Below are 22254 nucleotides of genomic sequence, written 5' to 3'. Positions count from 1 at the left end.
AGCAGTCATATAGTGAGTTATAACCCAGCAAAGATGCACGATTCTAGCATATCACCCTAACTCAATAAATTCTCATTATTTTATACAGAATACCTCTATGTCTTAGGATTTCAAAACTATTTTTGTTATAATTTTCTCATGCATACAAAAATCATGAAAATTCATATACTACAGCCGTGCACAATCAGGTCTGTCAGTGACCAATCAAAAGTATAAATTCACCAAAATTTCAATATAACTCTAAATAATGTGAGACCAATTGGAGCATGTTCCTAACATCCTAAATATTCTTCCAGATTTGGAATCACTCAATTATCAATTACCATAGTCAAGATATGACACTTATGGTAAGAAGTAATTTTAGGAAACCCGTAACAGTTTTGACAATCAATTTCATAAAATCATAAAAACGTAGCAAACGATCTCCAAAAATTTCAAATCATATATCCACAGAAACTAGACACCAAGTAGTATATCATAGAATCATAAATCGTCCAAAAACATTATGTTATAATCGATTTATCAGCTAAACAATAGTCTAATACAAATCTGATCAGAATCAGATTTATAACACTCACTCAAACAAATCACCAATTAACATTCCTAGGATTCAAATCCAAGAACCAACCTCTAGAAAACATCAAAACAAAGATTTATACTCTCCATCAAGATGTCATTGAGTATTTTTTTAAATATACAACTTTAGGGTTTTCACCCAAGTCAACAAAAGACACTAGTTTTACAAAAACATAATCTTTTCAATTGTTGTTTGAACAAGGATTCCCCATTGATCATCACCCTTGTTGGATACTAGGTTCTCAAGAATCAAAACAAAGAATAATACAAATCAATACACACTACTTACTCTCTTGGATCACTTGCACTTCTATTGATCAAGATCAATATTCAAGCTTTTGCAAGAAAGAGATTGGAGGAGGGTGTGAAAGAGATGAGAGAATGAGAGAATTAGGTTAGAAAATATGTTTCTTTGTGAATGTGTATAGGGGGGGGGGCATATGGGCTTGGCTTGGGGGGTTTGGTTTTAATTTTTGGTAAGTCTTTTATAATTAAATGTATTTTTCCAACTTATGTTATAAATAATGTGACATGTTACAAAATTTATTTATATGTTCTAATGTGTCATGTAACATGTAATATCCTAGCATACTTGTCTAGCATAAACTAGCATGTAATGTTTTATGTAACACTTCATAACTTGTAACATACTTACACATACAATTCCACTTTTCATGTAATATAACTTAGCATACATAACATATAACTTAGCATATAACACTTCATGTAGCATCATGTAACTTATCGTTCATAACATGTAACTTAGCATGTAATAATGATAATCAATTATTATTGTTGTGTTTATAAGACCACCAACGTACTCGGACAGACTTATGTTTGACACGTGACATGTATGTGGACTATGATGAACTAACAGACTTAACTGAGTTTGGTTAACGGAGTTAACCCGAAATTTGCAATTGTCACATCATCCCCTTGTTAAAAGAATTTTCGTCCCGAAAATTAATGTGATGTCACCACTAGACTGGGACATGAAAAGGGATAGAAAAGAAAAATTTTAGGTTTGTCACATCATCCCCTTGTTAAAAGAATTTTCGTCCCGAAAATTTAAATCGTACTTATGGTTTGGCTTCAGGTATGAATAGGTGCGGATACTTTTCTTTCATCTGGTCTTTGCGCTCCCATGTGAACTCTGGTCCACGCTTAGAGTTCCAACGAACGCGAACGATAGGAGTTTTACTGTGCCTACGGGTCTTTACGTCCTGATCCATGATTTCCACCGGCTCTTCGATGAAACGTAACTGATCGTCCACTTCTAGTTCCTCCAAAGGAACTATCAAGTTTTCGTTAGCCAAACACTTTTTAAGATTTGATACGTGGAAGACGTTATGTACCCCGCGGAGTTGTTCCGGTAAGTCCAACCTATAAGCCACTGGACCGATTCGTTCCACGATTTCGAATGGCCCTACGTAACGCGGGCTCAACTTTCCCCATTTTCCGAAACGAATAACACCCTTCCACGGTGCCACTTTTACTAAAACTTTGTCCCCGACTTCAAATTCCAAAGGCCTTCTACGCTTATCAGCATAACTTTTCTGACGATCACGTGCTGCTGCCATACGGTTTCGGATCTGAACTATCCTCTCCATCGTTTCATGAACTATTTCAGGGCCAGTTAGTTGGCTCTCACCCACTTCCGCCCAGCAGAGTGGTGATCGACATTTACGCCCATACAGAGCTTCAAAAGGGGCTGCTTGTATGCTCGTATGGTAACTGTTATTGTAAGAGAACTCAACCAAAGGCAAGTGCGTCTCCCAACTGTTCCCAAAATCGATGATGCACGCCCTTAACATATCCTCCAATGTTTGTATTGTTCGCTCGCTCTGACCGTCTGTTTGTGGATGATAAGCCGTGCTCATATCCAGTCGTGTACCCAACGACTTTTGCAACGATTTCCAAAAGTTTGAGGTAAACCTAGCATCACGGTCCGAAATAATCGATATCGGCACACCATGACGGGAAACGATTTCTTTAATGTAAATGCGAGCCAGCCTATCCGTCTTGTCCGCTTCCCGGATGGCTAGAAAATGTGCGGATTTGGTCAATCGATCCACTATGACCCAAATCACGTCGCAACCGCTGGGTGTCTTGGGTAGTTTGGATATGAAATCCATGGGTATCTAGGAATTTCGGGTTGTTGAAGTAATCCCGGCGGTTTCCTATGTTCTGCTTTCACTTTGGCACATGTCAGACACTTAGCCACGTACTCAGCAATTTCCTCTTTCATACTCGGCCACCAGTATAGCTTTTTTAAGTCATGGTACATCTTATCTGATCCCGGATATACTGAGTATCGGGATTTGTGTGCTTCGTCCATGACCAGTGTTCTTAGATCCCCATAACGCGGTACCCAAATTCGATCATGGTAATACCGAATGCCATCCGACTTAACCTCTGATTTCCCGTCTACACCGCGCAAAGATTCGGCATCGAAATTCTCGGCTTTCAGAGCTTTTAACTGGGCATCCCTGATCTTTTCGGGTAAACCAGAGTGAATCGTTAGTTGTAAAGCCCTAACCCTCCTGGGCTTCAAAGTTTCTTTTCGGCTCAAGGCGTCAGCCACCACGTTGGCTTTACCCGGATGATACTTAATAGCACATTCATAATCGTTAAGCAACTCGACCCATCGTCTCTGCCTCATGTTTAGTTCTTTCTGCTCGAATATGTGCTGGAGACTCATATGGTCAGTGTAGATCATACACTGGGTTCCATAGAGGTAATGCCTCCAGATTTTTAGTGCAAAGATGACGGCTCCAAGTTCTAAGTCATGGATCGTGTAGTTCTTTTCAGCGGTCTTCAGTTGTCGAGAAGCATATGCGATGACCTTTTCCCGTTGCATAAGCACACATCCAATTCCTTGCAGTGAAGCATCGCAGTAAACAACAAAGTCTTCTACTCCTTCGGGCAGTGATAGGATTGGCGCACTACACAGCTTGTCTTTCAGAGTTTGAAATGCTGTGTCATGTGCCTCGGTCCACTTATACACAAAGCCTTTGCGGTTTAAGGATGTGAGTGGTTGAGCAATCTTGGAAAATCCTCCAATAAATCTGCGATAATAACCAGCTAATCCCAGAAATTGACGGATCTCGGTGGGAGTTTTCGGGTTTGGCCAATCCTTGATTGCTTCAATCTTGGACTGGTCCACTTGGATTCCCTCCCCACTTACCACGTGGCCCAAAAATTTTACTTCACGCATCCAGAACTCGCACTTCGATAATTTGGCATACAGTTGTTCCTTCATGAGTAGCTCCATCATTAATCGCAAGTGCTCTTCATGTTCCTCCCTTGTCTTCGAATATATCAGGATGTCGTCTATGAACACAATGACGAATTTAACCAAATAAGGCTTACAAACACGATTCATGAGGTCCTTGAATATGGCTGGGGTGTTTGTTAACCCAAATGGCATAACGGCGAACTCATAGTGTCCATAACGAGTACGAAACGCTGTTTTCGCAATGTCTTCTTCCCGAACTCGGAGTTGGTGATAACCCGACCTAAGGTCGACCTTCGAGTAGTAACTGGATCCTTGCAGCTGATCTAACAGATCATCAATACGTGGCAAGGGATACCGGTTCTTGGTCGTCACCTTATTAAGTTCCCGATAGTCGATACACATGCGTAGAGTTCCATCCTTCTTCTTCACGAATACAACTGGGGCTCCCCACGGGGATGAACTGGGGAGTATGAAACCCTTATCTAGCAGTTCTTGCAACTGCTTAGACAGTTCCTCTAACTCTTTCGGACCTAGGCGATACGGTGCACGAGCTACAGGAACAGCTCCTTGTGTCAGGTCGATTTGGAACTCCACTTGTCTGTGAGGCGGAAGGCCAGGTAGGTCTTCGCGGAAAACCTCAGGAAAGTCTCTAACAATAGGGATCTGGTCAATTGAGACCTCCTCCTCCACAGCCTCGTCAGTACCTTTGTCGGTGATTAGGGCTAAGATCGCAGTATGGCCTTTACGCAGTAACTTCTATGCCTTCATAAGGGAAATGATCCCAACTGTCGCGCTCTCTTTCTCACCATGAACAATAAGAGTTTCTCCCCCAGGGAGAGGTACGCGGACGATCTTCTCGTGACAGATAACCTCGGCTCGGTGTTCGGACAACCAATCCATCCCAATAACTAAGTCGAAGCTACCTAGTTCAATCGGCATAAGATCTATGGGAAACAAATGACTAGACAATTCTACGGTACAACCCTTCAAAATATGGGACACTAGGATGGTTTTACCCATCTGCTAACTCGATAGTGTACTTAGACTCTAGGGCAGATGGGGTGCTATTAACCATTTCACAAAATTTAGTTGAAACGAAACCTCTATCGGCCCCAGTATCAAATAAAGTTAGCGCATAACAACCATTCATTTTATATTTACCGGTAATAGTTACGGAGTCGTTAGAAATCTCACCTAAACCACCACCAATAATGAAGGCTCTTCCCCTGCCTTCACCTCCGTTGTTACCATTCCCATTGTTACCATTCTTCCCATTGCCATTTGCCCCTCCGTTACCAGCATTCTTCAGTTTGGGGCAGTTTCTCTTAAAGTGACCCTCCTGTCCACACTCAAAACACCCTTTCGGGGCCTCTTGAGGTGGGGCTTGTTTCTGGGGGTTGTCTGCTCAGCAAAACTTGGTTTCGTGGCCATGTCTGCCACACTTGTTGCAATGGTACTTATCACATTTCCCCGTATGATGGAAGTTACACTTGTTACACTTTCGGAGTTTCCCCTGATATCCTCCCTGTTGTTGGTTCTGGCTCGGGTAGTTGTTTTTGCGAGGAGACTCAAACCGTCTCTGTTGATTGTGGCCTGAAGAGGTGCTCTTGTTGTTGGAGTTGTTGTTGCCACTACTCTCCCACTTGCGTTTATTATCGGATGTGCCAGTAGCAGACTTCTTGGACGGGAGAGTGCCTTGTTTGACGGCTTGATCAGTTAACAAATGAGCTAACCGGACGGCATCGTGAATGTTGGCGGGATTTGCCGACGTCACCATACTCTTGATCTGCGAAGGTAAACCGTCAATATACATTTCGACCCTCTTATAAGAAGGATCGACCATTTGAGGGCACAGTATCGCTAACTCATGGGATCGTGTCGTATAAGCCTCAATGTCGGAACCCTCCATCCGCAAATTCCAAAACTCATGCTCTAACTTCTGCAATTCACCACGCGGGCTATACTCGGTCTTGATCAGATTTTTGAATTCCTCCCATGACATAGTATTGGCCGCATTTAGACCCAACAACTGAACTTGGGTATTCCACCAAGTAAGTGCTGACTCCTCGAGAGTCCCTGTAGCAAACTTCACCTGGCTCGCAGCCGGGCAATTACACATGGCAAACACTGATTCTGCCTTCTCTATCCAGCGCAGCAAACCAACAGCCCCCTCGGTGCCTTTAAACGCATGAGGTTTACAATCCATGTAGTTCTTAAAGGTGCACCCTGCGGCTCCTAGATTTTTGGTTCACAAAGTAAGTGTTAGTGCCTGAGTTTCGATAGGTCACAATGACAGCAAGGTGTATACTTACCCCCTGCCGCCTGCCCCGGAATCTGGGCAGCTGCAATCGCTGCGGTCACATGCTCGTTGATTAGTGCCGCCAGTTCTGCTGGAGTGAGGTTGATGCTGCCCCTGCCATGGCCACGTCCACGTCCCGACATAATCCTACGCAGTCATGAACATAGACCGGATTAATGCCTTAATTCTAGTACATCAATAACAATCAAACAACTAATTTATGAACCTCACAACACAATTTAAGAAAACAATACTTGAAAAGATAACTTGTAATCCGATTACAATCATTCAATCCAAACATCATTGTTCAAAAATATCCACTGTTGGATGGGAACAACCCTCCCACTTAGGTTCATAAAAGAAAGAAATCCAAATGAATATCAACTGACGATATCACTCGTCAGATACTCCCGATGACCCGCTCACCTCGAGCTCCTCCTCGGGGTCTTCTTCCGGATCCTCCTCGGGGTCCTCTTCTGGGTCTTCTTCAGGGTCCTCCACTGGGTCCTCTGGAGGTGCCAGCCGGTCCTACAGATCCCGAATACGGTTACGAGCAATGTTCAGTTCGTTAGTCAGATCTATCACCCTGTCTACAAGCATCTGCATCTTCTCACCTAGCCTCTCAACTTCAAAGGTTAACTTGTAGTGCATCTCTGACCTCCGATCGCAGAGCTCCCTCAAGAAATCCATCTTATGCTTGGCTCCACTCTGTTTCTGCGCTAGCTTAGCAATGTCCGACTTCATACCCTGTTTCCCACACTGCGCCTTATCCAGGCCAGAAACAAGTGCAGCTATCACCCTCTCAGGAGGGCATGGCAGGGCGGGTAGAGTAGGGCAAGAAGGACCTACAACAGCTATGGGTGGAACCTCCTCCTTCTCAATCATTATGGTCACCGCCTCTGGGTACCATTCCCAGTCGCACTGGGGCTTAGGCAAGAACGTGTGCTCGGGTGAAGACTCCTCAGCAGTAGATGTGCTAGCCTCGGGGATGGTCCGCTGCCTCCTCAATCTCGGGGACGCAGGTGGTGTGCTCTCCTCAGCGATGATAGGTGCTTTCTCACGGGCGTGATCAACTGACGACGAACACATACTGTGACACAAGGGTTGGGGTTGGGATGAGTGAGTGGTATCTCATGTATATATGTGCAGTGTAACTAATGCATCATGAAAAGCTATAGTCCGGACTGCAACCTATATGAAATGGTATGCAACCTGGTTCGCTATAACCAATGGCTCTGATACCAATCTGTCACACCCCCAAATTTCCAATAACGGAGTTTTACCGTAAGGCGGGTGACAAACCAGGATCCGAACACATTAATCACACCAAACGACATCTATATGGTCTTAAAAGTTTTAACAAATCAAAATAAAATGTTCAGAGTACTTAAGTGCTAGTGCGGAAGCTAAACAAAGTGCGGGAGCCATCTCCCAAAACAACTTTAAATAATTCATTGCGCTACAAGCGCAAAACCAATATCAAATAAATGTTTTCAAACTTAAACCAATGCGAGTCCATGCATGCAATGTTATCCTAATCCAAGTGCTTGCTAGTGACCTGAGGAAAACATGCTAAAAAGAGTCAACACATATGGTTGGTGAGTTCACAGGTTTTCAAAGTAAGTTATGCTCTATCAGTTTATAAACCTTTATAAATAAAAGTAGCCCATGGTTAACTACACTTAGTTAACTCGTTGCCACATAGTGTTATGTTTCCATCACGACCGAAGCTAACTAGTTATTGCCTCAAGTCAAGTATTGCCAAAACTTAACAATGTTTGGTCAAAGTTACACCCCGTTCGACCTCCAGTCGAGAATAATGCAGGGTGGGGTTTGTCAAACCCAATAGTACTATTTAAATTTACCACGCCAGTTAACCTTAGTTAACGGTCCGATGTTTGTGAGGACTTTCCATGGCAAAGAAACACTACGTTATAAGCAACCAAACGGTTGTGTAAAGATTTAGAGCAAGTAAAGTAAAACAGTTTTGCATGTTTCCTCCCCCAAAGGAAGAGTATAAAAGTGGGGCCGTAAACTCACCTTGTTGGTGCTTCGGGTATTACACAAATCCGACCGAAGTAAATGCGTCACGTGCTATGACCCTAAAATGCAAGTACGTAAGTAACTTGTGGGATGGTTCCTAGAACCACTAGTATCCAACAATCTCCCATTGTTTTTAAAAAGACTTTTGACCAAAGTTTTACTTTTGTTGACTTTGACTAAAGTTGACTTCTATGTTGACCTTTGACCAAGGTTTGACTCCTGTGGGCCAAAGACCAAAACTTTGACCGAGTTGACCCGACGACACATTGGTGGCTTATGATCTAACACATTGGCTAACATCAAGCATGTATCAATTTCAATGGTCAAGCATGACTAACCCCTTTGGTTAAACCGAAAAGGTTCCTAAGTCAAACTTGTGTCCTAGCAACTCATCAAATCATTTAACAAAGATTCATAGCCTTGGACAACACTTAACAAGCAATTTCAAACTAGCAGTCATATAGTGAGTTATAACCCAGCAAAGATGCACGATTCTAGCATATCACCCTAACTCAATAAATTCTCATTATTTTACACAGAATACCTCTATGTCTTAGGATTTCAAAACTATTTTTGTTATAATTTTCTCATGCATACAAAAATCATGAAAATTCATATACTACAGCCGTGCACAATCAGGTCTGTCAGTGACCAATCAAAAGTATAAATTCACCAAAAATTCAATATAACTCTAAATAATGTGAGACCAATTGGAGCATGTTCCTAACATCCTAAATATTCTTCCAGATTTGGAATCACTCAATTATAAATTACCATAGTCAAGATATAACACTTATGGGAAGAAGTAATTTTAGGAAACCCGTAACAGTTTTGACAATTAATTTCATAAAATCATAAAAACGTAGCAAACGATATCCAAAAATTTCAAATCATATATCCACAGAAACTAGACACCAAGTAGTATATCATAGAATCATAAATCGTCCAAAAACATTAAGTTATCATCGATTTATCAGCTAAACAATAGTCTAATACAAATCTGATCAGAATCAGATTTATAACACTCACTCAAACAAATCACCAATTAACATTCCTAGGATTCAAATCCATGAACCAACCTCTAGAAAACATCAAAAAAAAGATTTATACTCTCCAACAAGATGTCATTGAGTATTTTTTTAAAGATACAACTTTAGGGTTTTCACCCAAGTCAACAAAAGACACTAGTTTTACAAAAACATAATCTTTTCAATTGTTGTTTGAACAAGGATTCCCCATTGATCATCACCCTTGTTGGATACTAGGTTCTCAAGAATCAAAACAAAGAATAATACAAATCAATACACACCACTTGCTCTCTTGGATCACTTGCACTTGTATTGATCAAGATCAATATTCAAGCTTTTGCAAGGAAGAGATTGGAGGAGGGTGTTAAAGAGATGAGAGAATGAGAGAATTAGGTTAGAAAATATTTTTCGTTGTGAATGTGTATAGGGGGGGGGGGGGGGGGGCGGCCATATGGGCTTGGCTTGGGGGGGTTTGGTTTTAATTTTTGGTAAGTCTTTTATAATTAAATGTATTTTTCCAACTTATGTTATAAATAATGTGACATGTTACAACATTTATTTATATGTTCTAATGTGTCATGTAACATGTAATATCCTAGCATACTTGTCTAGCATAAACTAGCATGTAATGTTTTATGTAACACTTCATAACTTGTAACATACTTACACATACAATTCCACTTTTCATGTAATATAACTTAGCATACATAACATATAACTTAGCATATAACACTTCATGTAGCATCATGTAACTTATCGTTCATAACATGTAACTTAGCATGTAATAATGATAATCATTTATTATTGTTGTGTTTATAAAACCACCAACGTACTCGGACAGACTTATGTTTGACACGTGACATGTATGTGGACTATGATGAACTAACGGACTTATCTGAGTTTGGTTAACGGAGTTAACCCGAAATTTGCAATTGTCACATCATCCCCTTGTTAAAAGAATTTTCGTCCCGAAAATTAATGTGATGTCACCACTAGACTGGGACATGAAAAGGTATAGAAAAGAAAAATTTTAGGTTTGTCACACTTTCCATTAAGGAATGCAGATTTAACATCAAGCTGGAATACTCTTATGTTCTTTGAGGCAGCATATGCAAGAAAAATTCTTATAGCTTCCAGTCTTGCAACTGGTGCAAATACTTCCTCAAAGTTTATCCCTTCCTTTTGAAGACATCCCAGTGCTACAAGTCTAGGTTTGTTCTTAATCACCAAACTGGGCCAATTCCTCTTGCATTGCCTCTACCCAATTATTGTCTTTTAAAGCTTGAGCAATATTCTTTGGTTCTAATTGGGATAGAAAGCAAGAGTACAGACGGATGTTTGCTATCTCAGAATGACTTCTTGTTACTCTTTCATGCAAGTCACCATGATATTTTCAGCAGGATGATTCTTTTCAACAGTAGGAGTTTGAATTATCATATTTGTAGACAAATTTGTGTCAAGATTTGTTTCATTGATTTCAGGTTCTTCAATGATCAAATCAGCTTTTGCATCATGAAACTCTGGTGCTTCATCATTAGTTTGTCCTGAAGTAGATGCATCATTGTTTCCCTGATTCAAACTTTGAAACAAGTCTTGAAATCTTGCTTGTGTCACTCCCATTCTGAACATGATCATTTTGTACATAAGGACTATCTTGACTTGTCATTTCCTGATCTTGTTCAATGTCATTGTTTGAGGAGCTTTTCACAAAAGTGTATTCCTTTTCTTTCCTAGCAACCTTTTTCCACAATTCTTCCAAGTCCAGTTCTTTCTTCTTATTTTCTTCAAGTACACTGGTCTTGTAGAATGTATCATCAAAGTCTTCAGAATAAATCTTGAATGACTTTATTAACTTTTCCTGATCAAACAGCCATGTTGCACCACTGACTGTGTTGAATTGATTCTCATTAAAAATAATGTCACATGACTCTATCACACTCATGTGATCTTTCACATAAACTCTGTATGCCTTTGAGTGAGTAGAATATCCAACAAAGAAACAATCTAGTGACTTACTTTGAAACTTGTTCAAATAGTCTCTAGTGTTCAATAAAAAACATTTGCAGCCAAAGGGCTTGAAGAACTTGATGTAAGGCTTTCTATTGTTGAAAATCTCATAAGGAGTTTTATTATGACTTTTGTTCACAAGCACTCTGTTCTGAACATAACAAGCAGTGTTGATTGCTTCAGCCCAGAATGTGACTGGTAAGTTAGCATCAGCCAACATGGTTCTGGCAGCTTCTATCAAAGTTCTGTTTCTTCTTTCTGCCACACCATTTTGTTCATGAGTTTTAAGAGCTGAGAATTGTTGAAGTATTCCTTTATGTGTGCAGAATTCTTCCATAACTCCATTCTTGAACTCTGTACCATTGTCACTTCTCATTATCTTCACTTTCTTATTCAGTTTGTTTTCAATCATTGTAACACAACCTTTAATCAACTCAGCAGTCTCATCTTTGGTACTTAGGAAATAACCCAAGTATATCTTGAATAGTCATCAATGATCACCAAACAGTATCTCTTCTTTCCAATACTTGGTACACTCACAGGACCAAAGAGATCCATGTGAAGTAACTCAAGTGGTTGATAAATTGAATTGATGAGCTTTGTCTTATGAGTAGACTTGTGTTGTTTTCCCTTCTGACATGAGTCACAATGATCATCTGACTTAAATTCTCTTGTAGGTAAACCAATCACATGTTCACCCTTGACCAGTCTATTCATATTCTTTAAGTTCACATGACACAACTTCCCATGCCACAATTTAGACTCATTTTCAGTGGCTTTGGAAACAAAACATGCACCACCTCTTGAAATAGCTTCTTTCATATTCAACTCATACAAGTTGCCATTTCTTGGTGCCATCATCATAATCATTTCAGGTGGGATCACAAACTCAGGTTTTAATATGAAACAATGAGAGTCATCAAAACTGACTTTGTAACCCTTATCACACATTTGAGATATACTCTGAGGTCCCGGTTACATTGGAAATCCTCCTCAGTACACTCAAGATATATCACATCTGAGGTTTGATTTCGATGCAACCTTATCAGACTCAGAACGAATAGCAGCTCTTGAACGGGTCGTGGCAGAACAATCAAGGGTGAATCTTATCCAGACCCATGCTATTCAACGCCTCATTGCAGAGAATCAGATACAGTCGTCCCTGCTGATAGAACATGGCAAAATCATTGATGCTTTGAAGGAGTTCTTGGCATCTCAGGGGAGACGAGCTGTAAAGGCGATGAGCTGAGGACTAAGAAGCGAAATGATAGAGACGATGATCCCAATGCATCGAAAGGTGCAGGTGGAGAGTTGCCAAGAACTGAACAAGCTCTTGGGACTTCAACATCTCAGGGGGAGTCAACAAGTGTAGCGGGCGGTACAGGTGATGAGGTGGTGGTCGTTGATGTTGAGGAGATGGGTGATGAGTTTATAGGTGATGAGGATGTGTTAACAGTTGAAGAGATAGAGAAGATTGGTGCAGAGATAGTTATTGATAATGATATTGAAGAGGGAGAGATTGTAGAAGCGAATGTGGAGCATGAGATTCCGGAAGTTGATAAGGCAGATATAGGTAAAGATATGGGAAATGATGAGACGGAATGGGAAGAGCAACCTAGATGGAAAGAAGGCTACGCTCAGTGGTTCGTAAAAACGAAGAAACCGGCGGTCCCTACTATGTTTAAGAAGAGTTACAACATTAGAGGTTATGCTGAATCGAGAAAAGGGATTATATGCTGGATATATGATGAGCAGTTGAGGCTCTTTGTGATTAAAAGATATGATGGTGTTCAGTACTTCAAAAGGCTGTTGAGATCGTTGAATACATTGCCTGAGTGTGAAGTGAAGGACTTAGCTAGATTGGGTTGATAAACAGAAGTGATGATAATATGGCTAGAGTCATTGGGAAGATTGTTTGGATGGAAAGTATAAAAGAGAAGAAGTTCGAGCTGTTGAAACCACAAAAGGGAAAACTTATTGAAGACAAAGATAGAGGATTGAGAGCAGATGGCAAGCCTTGGATGATTATGAAGTATAAGCCGATCCGGTGTTTAAAAGAAGTGCCGATGAAACAAATTCCCAATGATGTGTTGAAAGATCTGAAGTGGTGGTATGTAGATTGTGAAACAGCTGAAGCAGTAATGGAGGACGAAGATGAACAAGAGCTGCTGAGAGTATATGATCCGATGCATCTAGTGAACTTGTCTCAAGCTGATCTGCAGGTGCTGAATGAGAAGAAGATATTTTATATTCCTGCTTGGAAAGATGAAGCAAGGAAATATCAAAGAGTTGTTTCGGTATGTGTACGAGAAGGAGTTCATGCTTAAAGATGAAGATCCAAGATTGTTCAAGATTACAAGACACGTGTTTGAAGATAAAGATATGAAGCTACTGCCAAGGGGGAGTCTGTTGGTACATGATGTCAGTAGTTCAGTGTATAGTGTCTGTAATCGAGTTAGATTGATTAGTATTTTGTATTAAGCGAAGTTAGCTCACAAGTTCGCTAATATAGGCGAACTTGTAGAGTAAGCGAAGTTAGGGACAACTTCGCCTGAACATGCCAGGCGAAGTTGTCGTGTTTATAAGCTTCTAGGTTACGGCTTGTTTAACAAGTTTTTGTTAATCATTGTACGAGTTGTCCAGTGTTTTATGATTGATATCACGTGTTTCCAGTTGCAATATAACGAGTCTTTGTTTATTGTAACGTGTGTTTAATCGTGTTAGCTCGTATCGTCTTCTACGCTCGTAACGTCTTACGTAGGGATTCCGCACCTAAGTAGAACGAGATATTCCGTGTAGATCCGGCTGGGAACCTACAAATATGTTGTGTCCCAAGAAGATATTAATAATAGAAAATGATGTTTAAACAAAAGGGTGGGAATTTCCCCCCCTGTCAGTGTCCCAACTTCTGATGGTCGATTCGGATCGGATCTTAATCAATCATGTCATAACTCACACAAAATTAATCGTGTTGACAAGCGAGTTAATAACGGGTTACTATGTTTATAAAGATGACCGTTTGTTAAAGGCGGAATCAATAACAAACATACGGTTGCAATGAATATTCAAAATACGAAGACACACAAAGGATTCACTCAAAAGATTTCCATTTATATAACATTAATCATACAAAAGGATAATCGATTAGGGTTTAGAAGGAATCCTAGGACAGCCGTCACACACAAAATATTCTCTTAATTAATGTGTCGGTCTTATCCTTCTATGTCTCGTCCCCCGTGTCTCGTGTCCCGTAATATTCTATATATAGGCCTGCCAACCTAGGCAAGGCTGTTATTCCTTCTAGAAACCCTATCCGATAGTACATATTCAAATTACATATTCAAAAAAATATACTAAGTATAAAACAAGTCTTCCGGGTAGGCTTTTCATTAAACTTCAGTCTCCGAGTACGCAGTGTACTCGGCCTTCCTTCAGACTTGGTAAACATAGAAGTGTACTCGGAATCAGTTTCCGGGTAGACTTTACTTAAAGAATATTTTACTAAGTAAAATATTCACCGAGTAGACTTCAATCTTCTTGGACTTATCAAACTTTGCTCGATAAATCCTTACGAGCAACCCTGTTCTTCTATGGTCCTGTTCGGCTCATTGTCAGTTGAACAACTTATTGATAAGGCGTACTCGGGAGTACATACCTTACCTGAGCAGAACCTTACTCGAAATAACATAGAGATATTCTATTAACTCATCAAGTATATTCGGATCATAATTATTAAAGAATACCTTGCCCGGTCTTCCAATTACTTGGCTTCTTGGACTTGGTTGACCAAACCTTACTCGAAAGAGTAAAGTACTTGGTCTTGAAGAACAACCCTGCTTGATAAAGTGACCCTTACTCGGATATGCCAAATTAATGAACCTTACTCGGAAATCGTTAAAAAGCATACCTTGCTCGGATATCCACTTAAGAATACTATTTGAAGAAAACCTTGCTCGGGAGGCAAAATCTCGTACTTGGCTAAGTAAAAGCTTACTCAAAGGTCCAAGGTGTGCTCGGATTCAATATTTAGCAGTTTCTGAGGAGGTTGAGAAGATTCCAATCTTCCATATTCTTCATTTAGGTCAAATCTCCTCATTTGTGTCAAATTCTTGACCCAACACCCCCAAAAGTGGCTGGTCCTACCAGAAATTATTTTCTCTTTCTTCCTGGAAATAGATTAATACACCATGTACTAGTCTCAGGACTAATATTCCATATACCAGTCGCAGGGCTAATACTCCATGTATTAGTTCACTGGACTAATACTCCATATATTAGTCACAGGTCTATTGAAACTTTGTGACATTTAACACTTTTAATATGCCACAAGTTTCATGCAACATACCACAACCATTATCATATATATATTATTTAACCAAACTAAATAATATCATAAGATAATCTCTCTAAATAAATTATCCATATAATTTCTCGATTCCTCAAGTGCAAATATTTAGAAACCCATTTTCTAAATATCATGAGTTTTAATATTTACTTGTTAGATCATATCTACAATAAATATTATGGTGTTTGTATAGCTTGTTATTGGGTATGACACGACTTGGATCATAACGTACTAGCCACATCAACTCTAATATGTGTCTTGGGCAGACGGATTCCTACAATCTCCCACATGCACAAGATACATAGAAGATTAATGCAAATAGAAAATACCGCCTAACAATGGTTTACTACCCCTAATACGTATGATGAAGTGCCATTCAATAACATCTTCTCCTTCAAGTCCCTTACTTTAAATGATTTAGGTGAACCTATCGTTTATCCTTTTGCCACGGATTTCATGTCAAATCCAAAGACATATTATGATAATTCTTTGTTGATTTAACTTAGCAGGCCTTAGACATCTCACTCTCAACGAATAAGAGGGACAAATCCCCTATTGACTACATACGTCTTTCACAATCACCTTGTACTATACTTGAACTCAGCCTTATGTACTGACATGTTTCAGAGCAGCGAAGAACTAAGTCAAAGTATAATAGTCGATGAATATCAAGACCCAATATGTATCTCAGGTCGGAGGATACTATGATGTTCTCCTTTACTTAAATTTACTTATGATCACAAATCACAAGGATTCCTTGCAGTAAAATTGAGAGCGGGGCAGTCCAATATTATCCCATAAATATCTATGAACCTTGGCAGCAACCCTTGCTATATTCATACCCTATGAATATCTACCAATCCAAGTTCATAATAGTCTTACCTTCATACTTTCATACTTGTTCCCACAAATATGAACGACTAAGGACATTTAGGATAATTAACTTATTCACAGATTTAAACATGCGAAAACGGAACATAACTCAAAAGTCATAATCATAAACCATAATCATATGAATGAGTCAAAATAACAATTGTTCCGATATCCAAATACAAAATAGATCAAATCCAATCACTAGAATATCGAAGTCCTTAGGCGCAAGTATGACCTTCATGCTTCGGCCTTTCAAGGAGCTTCGTGAGTGGATCCGCAATTTTTTGATCAGTGTGAACTTTGCGAATACATATCTTTCCCTTTTCAACTTCATCCCTTATGTAGTTGAACTTCCGCTCAATGTGCCTAGTCTTTTGATGTGCACGAGGTTCCTTGATTTGAGCAATCGCACCTTCATTGTCACAAAAGATCTCTAGAGGGTCCCGAATGGTATAGACTACCCCTAGATCGGCCATGAACTTTCTAATCCATGCAGCTTCTTGAGCTGCCAATGAGGCGGCTATGTATTCAAATTCAGTGGTGGACAAGGCTACCACATCTTGTTTTGCGCTCTTCCAAGAGACAGCACCACCATTCATAACGAAAACATATCCCGATTGTGATCGAGAATCATCTCGATCAGTTTGGAAACTCGCATCCGTGTAACCCTTTACAACGAGTTCCTTCTCACCAGAGCCATATATTAGAAACATATCCTTTGTCCTTCTAAGGTATTTCAATATGCTCTTAACCGCCATCCAATGGCGACTTCCCGGATTTTGTTGGTATCGACTTGTCATGCTCAAAGCGCATGACACATCCGGTCTAGTGCATATCAAGGCATACATTATAGATCATATAGCCGATGCATATGGGAATCCATTCATTTTGTCTTGCTAATCCTTTGAGCTTGGACATTAAGAAGCACTCAATATTGTTCCTCTTTGAATGGGTACGAAACCTTTCTTAGGGTTGTCCATCTTGAACCTTTTCAAGATTTTGTCAATGTATGCACTTTGGTTTAAACCTATCAACCGCCTTGATCTATCCCTATAGATCCTTATTCCCAAAATATAGGCCGCTTCACCAAGATCTTTGATGGAAAAACAACTCCCAAGCCAGGCTTTTGCACCTTCCATGGTTGGAATGTCATTCCCAAACAAAAGTATGTCATCAACATATAATACTTGGAAAGTAATGATGCTCCCACTAGATTTCTTAGACACACAAGCCTCATCAGCGTTCTTGATGAATCCAAATTTCTTGACTTCTTCATCAAAACGGTGATTCCAACTTCTAGATGCTTGTCTCAATCCATAGATTGATTTCTTTAACTTGCATACTTTATTTGGATGTTGTGGATCGACAAAACCTTCGAGCTGAACCATATAGACATCTTCTTCAAGATGTCCATTTAGAAAAGAGGTTTTGACATCCATTTGCCAAATCTCATAGTCATAATATGCGACTATGGCAAATAATATCCTAATAGACTTTAGCATCGCCACAAGCGAGAACGTTTCATCATAATCAACCCCTTGAGTTTGAGTGAAACCCTTTGCTACGAGTCTAGCTTTATAAGTATCCCAGTTTCCTTGCATATCAGTTTTCTTCTTGAAAACCCACTTGCTTCCAACCAGTTAGGAATTAAGAGGTGGAGAAACCAAGTCCCATACTTGGTTGTCATGCATGGATTGCATCTCAACGTTCATGGCTTCGAGCCATTTATCACAATCAGTTTGCGACATTGCATCTCGGTATGTGGTGGGTTCATTCGAATCTACCACGTAGCATCCATCCATGAAAAATCCATATCTTTCAGGTGGGGTGCTAATTCTACCAGACTTGCGAACGCTTTGTGTGTTTAGATCAACCATTTGATCATCATCAACAACCTCTTGTTGGTTGCTAGTGTCAACCAAACGTGTATCAGCTTGGGGTTCTCGATCCTCCTCGAGTTCCATAGTTCTATCAGTTCCTTCCATAAGGAACCTTCTTTCCAAGAACTTAGCCTTGCGAGCTATAAACACTTTATGCTCATTTGGATTGTAGAAGTAATATCCCATCGAATCTTCGGGATATCCTACAAAGATACACTTAGTGGAACGGCTTTCAAGTTTATCAGGGGTGTAGATCTTAACGTAAGCCTCACAACCCCGTACCCTTAAATATGATAATGACGGAACCTTTCCATGCCATATTTCAAAAGGTGTCCTTTTCACTTTCTTGGTTGGTTCCATACTTAAAATACGGGTAACAGAGATCAGTGCGAAACCCCAAAATGATAGAGGTAATGTGCTTCTAGCCATCATGGATCGAACCATATCCAATAAAGTTTGATTCCTCGTTTCAGACACACCATTATGTTGTGGTGTTCTAGGTGGAGTAAGTTGTGAACACTCCCATAACTCCTAAGATGTTCTAGAAATGCATCATTGAGGTATTCACCTCCTCTATCAGAACGTAGTACTTAGATTGTTTTGTTGAGTTGATTTTGTACTTCATTGTGGAAGACTTTGAACATCTCAAAGTCTTCATATTTGTGTCTTAACAAGAACAAATACCCATAGCGACTATAATCGTCGGTAAAGGTAATGAAGTATCTTTCACCATTCCTTGTCATTGTCAAAAAAGGACCACATACATCCGAATGTATGATACCTAATAAGTCTTTCACCCTTTCATTAGTTCCATTAAAGGGCTCCTTGGTCATCTTTCCCAATAAACAAGATTCACATTCATCAAATGAATCATCACTTGATTTCAAAAGACCATTCTTTTGAAGTGTATGAATGCGATCCTTGTTTATGTGACCAAGGCGACAATGCCAAAGAAAAGTTTTACTCAAATCCCATTTGAGTCTTTTGGTTCTAGCTTGGTACAACGAGTTATCAATGGATGTATTATCATGAACCAATTCATAGATGCCATTAAACGACATTGCTTTAAAATAAAAGACATCATTCATGAAAACATAAAACCCATTGTCTACAAACTTGAAATCATAACCACATTGTCTTAAAAGAGAAACGGAGATAATGTTCCTAGTCAAACTAGGAGCATACAAAATGTTATTCAAAAAAACTTCCAAACCATTTGGAAGCTTCAAAACATAGTCTCATTGGGCTTCGACATCAACCTTTGCTTCGTTGCCCATGAAGAGACTTGTATCTCCTTTCTTGAAATGCTTATTTCTTTTGAACTCCAGCAACAAATTGCAAATATGAGTTCCACATCCGGTATCCAATACCCATGTGTTAGAAGAAATAACATTAAGAACAATATGAATCATGAAAGTCGTTCCCGAGGTTTTCCCCGCATCCCTCTTTGCTTTCAACTCTTTGAGATAGGTTGGACAATTCCTTATACAATGTCCTTTCTCACCACAACCAAAGCACGGGTCATCCGAGCTAACCTTTAGCTTCTTTTCCCTTGGTTTGGTTGGTTCCGCTTTATCCTTTCCTTTGAACTTGCCCGTGACGTGTCCCTTACCTTTGGTTCTGGGTAATGCCTCTTCTTATTGCCACCTTCATTGATTCTGAGAACCGGTAAAACCTTTTTACCCATTCCCGCTTCGGCCGTTTTGAGCATTGCGTGAAGCTCACCAATGCTCTTGTCCCATCCATTCATGTTATAATTCATGACAAAAGTCTCAAACCTTTTAGTTAGACCATTAAGGATCAAATACGTGGCTAACTCTTTTGATACGGGACAATTAAGCCGTTCAAGCCGATCTACGTGGCTTTTCATCTTAAGCACATAAGATGAAACCGATTGGGTTTCTTCCATATGACACGCATGAGGACTCGAACCGTTTCGAAGCGTTCCACCCTAGCTTGAGTAAGGAACATTTCTTTAAGCTGGGTTATCATGTCATACGCCCCATGATTCTCGAAATCCTTTTGGATCTCGGGAATCATTGTTCCCAACATGAGGCAAGAAACTTGCACCGAATCCTCGGTGTATTATAACCAATTTGCATAGGCATCTAAATCGTCAATGTTCGGTTCATCGGGAATAGGATCGTCCAATATGTAGGACCTTTTTTCTTGTTTGAGAACAATTCTCAAATTTCGATACCAATCCATAAAATTTTTATGGTTAAGACGATCCTTCAAGTATAGCTCTTAATGATAGGTTATGCACGGGTGGGATAATTGCGTTAGGTGGATTGTTGATTGCAGACATCTTCACAATTTAACAAAGTTCACTTTTAGTATTTTCGATATCAATTAAACTAATTTTAATCTTTAATACCCTTTATGTCTCCAAGACAATTAATGATTAAAATCTAGAACCCAACGTTACTTTCACATAGTAGTTAGGTGACCCTTATCCTACTATTGAATTAACAAGGTAGTCAACGTTTGATAATTGCAACCCTTAACAAGGTTAAACATCATATGTTTAGTTGGCATGTTTAATCCCATCAACACCTTTGAACGCCATGTGCCGGTGACCCTATTCACACAGTCTCCAAATCAAGTCGTCCTACTTACACACACGTGTGAGTTTACAAATACAAGTGGTTAGCTGACCCTCATCCCACAAGTATTGTAAAACCACCTCAAGATCACAAGTTTTCTTAATCAAGTCTACAAGTGACTTAAGTGTTGTATAAAAGGATGGTGTTTAACTTGTTTTAAAAGGGATTTTAGCTTTCAAAATTCTAGATTGGAAAACTATATAATTTACCTTCCATTTGCATGTATTCAAATGTATGGTACCTTTGAAAACCAATTTTCAAGTTCCTTTTAATAAAACCCATTTTATTGTGAAATTATTAACCTTTAATAAAACCAATTTTATTACCTAATGATTTCTAAGGAACCAATTTTATGCAAGTTGTTGATATTAAGTTTGTTAATTATCCTTATCCAAATAAGATAAAACAAAATATATAAATCAACCATGCAAGCATAAATAAACAACCACAAGTTAATAACCTTAGCCACCTAATCTTGGCCACACTTGTTGACCGAAACAAGTGTGCCAAAAGTTCTCTCCTAAAGGACGAGAAACGACACAAGGTATGTGTCGGTGAGCTCCCACTTGATCCCGCATCCATATGTTTCAGGTGTCCACCTTGTGTTGTGACTTTTCCACTTTATTTTGGCTTCCAATGGGCTCCAACTTCAGCTCCTAGCTTCCTTGGGCCTCCACGTTTGGGCTTTGGCCTTTGGGCTAAAATCCCATCGTGGACTAAAAGGTCCATTAAAGCCCAAAACCAAAACCGTAACCTTGTTGCATCTTCTTTTACAAAAAATATATCCTAATACATATTTCTCTAGTAAAAGAAATACAACTAATCTACTTATTATTACAAACCAATATGAATAAATAAATAGATTACAAACCCAAATAAAATAATATTACAACCAAATTGAATATTGAATAAATCACAACACCAACACACATCTAAACACAAGGTAATGGCTAAGTTATGAACATCCAAATGCACATCCAAATATGCAACTATTAAATCTCTAAATGGTTCCCCTTGTGAACCTCAAACTTTCAGCCAAGGATAAGAAAAACCGAAAGTTTCGGGTTTTGTCCAAACAAAACAACCAATCATCTAAATGACTTAATTTTTCAAGATTATCACATGAATGTTAAGTATAACCTTGAAGAACCAAGGGGCAACCAAAAGCCCCAAAAATTTCGGCCATATGGTGAACAACACCATTAAACCCGAAAATTTTTTAGATCTATTGATGCATGTATCCGTATAAGCGGCTCTGATACCATTGTTGGGTTTTAACAAGATTATCAGAGTTCAAAATAACCATTTATTAAGGAAAACGCAGCGGAAGATATAAATTTAAATCTTGTTATATTGATT

The sequence above is a fragment of the Bidens hawaiensis genome, unplaced genomic scaffold, assembly GCF_021521415.1.
Source record: "Bidens hawaiensis isolate Kalapana, Puna unplaced genomic scaffold, B.hawaiensis_p1.1 tig00041761_1, whole genome shotgun sequence".
Classification (NCBI taxonomy): domain Eukaryota; kingdom Viridiplantae; phylum Streptophyta; class Magnoliopsida; order Asterales; family Asteraceae; genus Bidens; species Bidens hawaiensis.
Note: the sequence above shows the minus strand (reverse complement) of the source record.